The 7,344-nt window shown below is 47.5% G+C and overlaps 1 protein-coding gene across 3 annotated transcripts in view; it reads left to right on the top strand.

Annotated features, from left to right (window-relative positions):
- Positions 1-238: 238 nt before the first annotated feature.
- The window catches only part of Galnt6 (polypeptide N-acetylgalactosaminyltransferase 6), a 35,121-nt gene continuing 28,015 nt past the window's right edge, over positions 239-7,344 (top strand). Inside the window, exons 1-3 of one of the 3 annotated variants that reach the window (XM_047551658.1) lie at positions 239-323; positions 6,722-6,727; positions 6,841-6,943. The gene's annotated coding sequence lies outside the window, so the exon portion shown is untranslated. Of the gene's footprint in view, positions 324-1,286; positions 1,379-6,721; positions 6,728-6,840; positions 6,944-7,344 lie in introns of all 3 variants that reach the window. The other 2 variants (XM_047551659.1, XM_047551657.1) reach the window with 2 other exon arrangements.

Here is a 7,344-nt window from a genome sequence, read left to right as displayed (position 1 = left end):
ACTCCATGCACGCGCCGGCAACGGCTCTGCTAATGACTGTGGCCTTAGGGTGACTAGGACCTTCCAATCCGTTTTGGAGTTGAGAATCTGGCGGCGGAAACCGCTCCCGGGGTGGGCTGAGATCTGGAGGAGTCGGGAGCAGCTCCACCCGGTCGCGGGGCGCTCCCCGGCGCCGCGCGAGGGGGGCTGCACCTGGCCTGGGAGGGCGGGGCGGGGCCGGGGCCGCGGAGGAGGAACGCCCCGGCCCCGCCCTCCCGGCCGCCCCGTCGGGAAACCCAGGAGCGGCGCGGCGGCGGGGCGGCTGCTCTGCCTCGGCTCGACAGGTAAGCCGCAGAAGGAGCCCGCGACCCTGCCCCCGTCCTCGCAACCCCGACTGCTCACCAGTCGGGCTCGCTTCTGCCAAGCCCTCGCTCTCACTCGGGTCCACCAGCCTTCTCCTCTTCCTCCTCAAAATCCCACACTGTAAAATGAGAGGCTGGGCCAAACTGGTCCCTCCTGCCTGCGCTCTTGGCTGTTGGCGGTGGTGGGTAGTTCCTCCATCGGTGGTACTCCCTCCACTAAAGAGCTAAGGGTAAATGGGGTGCCCAGACCTCTGGAACTTGGAGGGTGGGAGGGGGACCAGCCATAACCCTCCCTTCCAGGACTGTACACTCTTTCCCCCTCACATCGTGCCCTTTCCCTGGCGCTGGTCTCCCCAGATTGGGCCACCCTATGTGCTCCAGTACGGAAAATCTTTCAGAAAGGTTTCCTCCTGCCAGCGACACGTCACACTTGAGCGAAGGGACAAGAGAGCAAAAGACTTGCTGGTGGGACTCCCTCACAGCCCCACCTGGTTGTCCTGCCCTAAATGTTTGGGCCTTTTGGGGAGTAGGGAGGGATTTATGTGGTATTGTGTGGGAGGGGGCCTGATGGGTGTGCATGACTGTGGCTGTCATCAACTTCCTGATTTCTCGTCACTTGTTCCAAGCCTCATGCTGACAGAAAGGAGAAACAGCTTGTACTGCCCCTGGGGCCAGGCATCCCAGACCCAGACCTCTGCAGAGTGTAGGACAGGACTGTCCTACCTATGTGGGCACTGGCAGTGATCAGGTTGCCAGCAAAGCTTCAAACGAACCTCCTCTATTAGCCAGGAGGTCACAGGGAGGTTCTCAACACTGTGCTCTCAGATCACCCCAGACCCGCAAACACAGTTTACAGGCACTGGGTGAGGTTATTAACTCTGGACACACCAAAGAGCCTCCAGGACTTATGCTTATTTTAACCTGGGCTGTGTGTGCACTATGCAGGCCTTCTCTCCAGTGAATGAGCTGTTTCCCTACTCATCAGAGGAAGGGTAGGAAGGATGACGCAGGAAATTTCATGTGATGACTAGAACAAGGTAAGGCCAGGGTTTTGAAATATACTTTTGTTCTAATTATCCAATGATTGCCAGTATCATAGCAGGCATTTCCCAGCTTCAGTATCCTGTGTTTTAGGAATCCAAAGGTAACAGAAGAAAAGACAGCTCTAGGGGTACTAGGGCAGAAAGCAAGAAAGGACTATGCAGGGAAAATGGAAATCTGGAACTGACTAAACCGAGGTGGAGGATATTGGACTGCCAAGTAATCACCACCCATAGTTGGTAGGACAACTAACTCCTATCCACAACAGCACGGAAGAGCGCAGGCCTGTAAAGGGGAGGCCCTGATGTTTATTAGGTGCCCTCTGAGATCAGAAACATCTTAACTCAAGTTCAACTGGAGAAACTGAGCAGGAGATATGATCATTGCAGTCTGTGTAGCCATTGCCTAGAACTGAAGTGAAGACTTAGAGGGTCAGCTCATTCTAGGGCCAAGGGCTTCTCATGCAGGGAGGCAGTGGGCATAATGAAGGTGGAAGGCTGCTGACTCAACTCTGTCACTAATTTAGCTGTATAACCTTGTCCAAATCACATAAACACTCCCTGGGTGGGGAGCAAATGAGAAGGTATATATGAAAGTGCTTGGCAAAGCTCCAAAGCACCAGCCAAATGCAAGACAATATGGTGCCATGGTTACAACAGCAGGCTCTGGAGAGACATGGGCCTGAGTGCAAATTCTGAACAGCTACTTCCTAGCAGTGTGACCTTGGTCAAGTTAGTTAACGTTCCTGTGTTTCAGTTTCCTTCTGTGTAAAATAGAGATGATAATGATGGTAACTATAACTTGATTTGAGAGAGTACAGTGGTGTGGGCCTGTAGTCTCAGCTACTTGGGAGGCTGAAACAGGAGGATCACATGAACTCAGGAGTTTGACGAGTTTGTAGTTTGGCAACAAAGTGAGACCCTGTCTAAAAAAAAAAGATTGTTCTAAACATCTTACAACTCCTCTATATTCTGATATCTCCAACCTTGGAAGTGAAACTGAGGACCAGAGGGGTGTATTTATGCTGGAAGGATACATGAGTGGCTGTATCAGAGTCTGGGTGAACTTGGATCTATAGCCCCTGTCCTTCTCTGGAAAAGCTCAAAATGTTCATTCTCGTTTGATGGGTCTGAGAATGAGGATTTGAATAGCAAGAGGTCAAGTGTAGGGCAGTGCCTGTCTCTGTGTCCAGCTCAATGCTGTAATTGTGCTGTGTAAAAAGCTTGTGTGATGACAAGAACGGGTTCAGTCCAGGGAGAAAAAGGAACATTAGAAGACTCTTTTATGGCACCTGAGAGCCCTGTGGGCTCAAGTTATTCTCCTGTACCCTGTCCAGCCCACTCTGGGTCCTAGGAAGTGGTCTAACCACACACCTCAGGGCAGAGGGATGCTGCAGGCACAGAAAGCCACATTGATGAGTCAGGTGAAGCATTCTGAAAGTGAAAATTTGGGGACCAGGATTTAAGGATCAGGAAGAAGTGTAATGATATGTAGGTGTCTAGGGTTTTGGTTTGCCTTCATGAAATCTGTAAGCAATTCCTACATGGGGAAAGCATGAGTGAAAAACTTAGGAGCAAATAAACTCACCTAGATCTTGGGGCAGCAAGACATATCTTTGTCTAAGAAGGCTTTGCAAGAGGGGACTTACGAGTAAGAATCTGAAGAACAGAACCATGGCCTGCTTACCAGGAAGATAAGGGCAAGACTTTGAGGAGGGAGAGCCAGCCAGTGCCAAGCATCTGGTAAGGTTTGAGAATGAGCGCAAACAGGAAGCAGACTGCCCAGGCTGTGTTTCTGCCACAATCAAGTAGAACTAAAGGAACATGCACACGGCTGTCCTGATTGTGAAAGGGGAGAGAGTCCTGAGGCAAAGGAGGCTGGCAGGCAGCTCAGCAGATTCTCCAGATGCTGGGCACAAGGGCACAGTTTCAGATGACGGTTTTGAGAGTGGAGAGGAAGGGGAGGATCCTGGAGGCAGGGAATGAATCAGCAGGACCTGGGAGGAAGCATGGGGTGAACCCAACTTTGAGAAATGATTAAATACTACAGGCCTGGGAGTGGGCCAGGGGCAGGAGTTGGGGGATTTTTCAAGGATTTTGATGCTACTGACAGTGGTGGGAAACTGGGAAGGCCAGCTTGCTTAAGAGACAGAGCACAGAATCTGAGTTCAAAATGTGGTGGGTGGAGTATCCAGTCTCCATGGGTAGAAATTCCACAACCAAGTGCAGGTGTGGGAGGGAGAAGGAAAAACTTCAGTTCCACCCTCTCCAATCTGGAGATTGGTCCCAGTCTTCAGAAACATCCTGTTTCCCACTATCTTGACCTTGCCCAGCCTTCCCTGGCCCTGTCTCCCTGCAACCAACAGATGGTTAAACCGAATTCGGATTTCTTTTTTCTTTGCTTTCCTTCAAGCCCACACTGCTTGTCACCAGAGTTTCTCGGCTAGTAGAGAAGCCCACCTATTCCCTGCCTGGGACTCTCCTTCCTCCCTGGATTCCTAGGGGTCTGGGCACATTCCTGCCCCACCTGGCAGGGCCTAAGAGATCCTCCAGGGAAAGACCTATTGAACTTCCTATTTGGTGTCCCCGTCAATTTGATTTTCAATGATTTTTTGCTCAGAACAAAGGTTTAGCGAGCACCTACTTTATGTGAAGTGCTGATCTGGGCATATAGTGGTAAGGCAAAGTTGGGTTGGGTTTTTCAGTTGAAAATCTATGTTTGGATAACTCCAGCTTAATATTATATGTAAATATAGAATGAACCTAGATATACTGGGGGGAAATGTTAATGGACTGACTATAGAAAGAACTTTCAGCACATCTTTTGGGGAAAAACAAGCCACAGTACTGCAATTTTGGTATTGAGGAAAAGTCAAAGTGTCTTGAAGGTGTAATTATGGGGGAAACCTCCCAGCATTCTATGATCAAAAGGGTCAGAGGTGGGAGGAGAGCTTTGGAAGAGATAATTTGCTCCTCTTTTCACAGCATGGTACATAGGACATGAAACAAGAGCTGTGTTTGATGGGTGAAAGTGTTAGCCAGGAAGACTAGACAAGTATTTGTCCAGCCTCACAGTCCCTTCCCCCACCAGGAGTTTGAAGTTGACCTGTCCCCTCCCTAACATGATGTCCAGCTCCACACACCTGTGCCCTCAGTGAGAGCGATGGCAGTCCTTACTTTTCAAAGAGACTTGTATTGGGTTGTAGTTTGACTGACTTGAGCAAACATCCCTCTGGTGATGACGGGACAGCTTGCTTCCTGACTGCCACGTCTCCCCGGAGGTGAGCAACTAGCTCATTTGATAAACAGGAAGAAACTTTGTTACAAAAAGGCCACCTGGCCAGCAAGGGTGTGTTCTGGGTGGCTGACCCTGGCTTTCACAAAAGCAGAGGCTTTGCCTGGGACTTCTCAGTTTCTGCATATTTAAAGCATTTGAATCCCTGGGTGGGAGTTGGAGGAGTGCAAATGGCACCCAGGAGGTCTGGGAGTAGAAAGGGAAGTTCAGCAGAGCCCAGAACCCACGTGACCTCCAAGGGGGAGGTGAGAGTAGGCTAGCAGACCGGTGGCCTAGGGTTCTGCTCCTGGGAACTATGGTATGTCACCTAACCAAGCTAGCCTCACCAGTAAAATGAGGGCACTGGACTCAGATGGCAAGCTGAGGGTCTAACAGTAGACTATCACATAACTTTAATACCTGTGGCAAGTGCATTCAGAACATCTTTTAGTGTAGCCAGTGCTTAATGTTTAACCCTTCTGGCTTCATTTCGTTTAACAAGTGTTTATGGTACACCTACCACATACTAAAGGAATGCTAGGCTTTACAAGTAATAAAAAGGTGGAATCAACATAGCCTTTCAGGTCCCAGGAAGGAGAAGAGATACCTCTAATGCAAGACAGGCAGTGATGAAGACAGTGTAAGTGAAGATAGGAAGCCAAGGCTAGTGGGTGTAGGCCAGTGGTAGAGCCCAGCATGGACTGCATCATTGGCTTTCAAACTTCTGTGACTACAAAACCTACTACTCATATATGTGGCAGGGTATCCCAAAAGTCTTAGGGCAGTTTTATACCTTAATAACATCAGAAATATAAATTATACAAAGCAACAAAAACAAAAAAAGTCATTTGAAAATCTGATCAACTGCATGGTGGTACACACCTATATTCCCAGTGGGAGGCTGAGGCAGGAGGATCCTGAGTTCAAGGTCAACCTTAGCAACTCAGCAAGACCCTGTCTCTAAATACAATGTAAAAAAAGAGCTGGAGATGTGGTTCAGTGGTTAATTAAATGTCCCTGGGTTCAATCCCTGATACCAAAAAAAAAAAAAAAAAATCATTTAAATTTCTTTTACTTTTATGAATTTTGAATAATGAAATTTTGTTTTAATTTTCTATCAGATACTCTTTGCCATCTTCAATGAACTGAGATAAAGATTAAAATATAAATTGACTATTCAGAATTGATAAGACTAAAGAAAAGCAAAAGAAATTTAAATAAAACTTTCTAGTGATATTTGTTTTAAAATCTGTAGCTTTCATATTTCTGAACTTATTTTCTGAAATGCATACTTTTGAAGTTATTAAAGCTTAGAACTAAATATATGTATGTATAAATAATCACTGAAATGAAAATTTAATGAAATAATACCTACCCATATTACATGTGATGCAATTTGATACTTCTTTTTTCATCCTGCTCTGGTCTTTTAAAGAATTATTTTTCATGCTGATCTGCCACATTCTTAAGTTCTTTTACAGCACTGTAAGGGGTTTTGATTAGTGGTTGACTAGCCTCTAGTTGCTCTTCCTCATACCAGCGAGAGAAGGTATGTTCCTGTTTTGCTTGGTGGGGCCCAGGAAGCAAGTCCCATTCATTCAATCGAGGAGGGCTTCCCAGAAGAGGATTTCTGGCATTATCTCAGTGCATTGATGGTCTGATGAGTTAAAAAAGATGAATGATCAGCAGCAGCAGGAGGGGAGTGAGTGGACAAGCCCTGTGAACACTTTTTTGTCAGTACCCCTGGGTGTGGAGCCCCAAAGGTGGGGGAGATAGGCAGGACTTGGCAGGTGGATCCTGTGAAGCCCTGCACTTAGCAAAGTACTACAATAGGGGCTATTCCTTCTCCAAGGCTGGTGGAGGGGGTGACCTCCCAGCTCTTGTTAACTGCACTTCTGGGAATCATCACCTATGCAGAGAGCAGGAATCTTTAATCCCAAACTCCTGTGGCTTCCACTGGATTATGTGCCTCTTTTGAGGGACTCTTCTGTTGCCTGCATGCTGAGCAAACAAACCAGACAGTGATTACTGCCAAGCCTAATCACAGGTGTCTTGTTTCCTTTCAGGATGTGGTGAGTACCTTGAGGAACTACAGATTCCAGAGAAAAAGTTTTAGACAGCTAGTTGGATTGAAGGAGCGGGTGCCTGGGAGCAGCTCATTTTGACCCTAGCTCTCTTTCTTCAGGAGAAATAAAAGGAACAAAGACAAACCCCGCTTCAAGGGCCCACAAGGCAGTGCCAGGAAGAGTGAGTTGGAGTGACCTGGGTGGCTCACCTTCCTAGAAGAGGTAAGTCCTAAGCAGTGGCTACTGCTAGTAATTACAGTGTTACCACACCTTCATTGTTAACTATGTTCTTTCCTGCTGGAGGGGGAAGAGAGACAGAAAGTAGCAGAAGTTGCCAGCAAAATGCTCAATGCTACCCCGTTCTGTAGCCCTCTGACTGGGCTTGGCTGCAACAGTTCCAGGATTGATGAGGTGTCTAGCTCAATGAGAACCCCTTGATTGACCCCAGCATTGTTCTAACCCAGGGGCAGAAAGCTGCCTTTACATTGAACCCCATGTCTTCCCAGAAACCCCCATCAATTCCACAGGGAAGTCTTACCTTTTCAGCTCACTCTCTATGCTATTGTTAAGTTTTAATGTTAAGAATTATTATTATTATTATTATTTTATTTATTATTATTTTT

The sequence above is a fragment of the Sciurus carolinensis genome, chromosome 4 (assembly GCF_902686445.1).
Source record: "Sciurus carolinensis chromosome 4, mSciCar1.2, whole genome shotgun sequence".
In the NCBI taxonomy this organism is placed as follows: Eukaryota; Metazoa; Chordata; class Mammalia; order Rodentia; family Sciuridae; genus Sciurus; species Sciurus carolinensis.
Note: the sequence above shows the minus strand (reverse complement) of the source record. Positions and strands in the feature narration are given on the sequence as shown.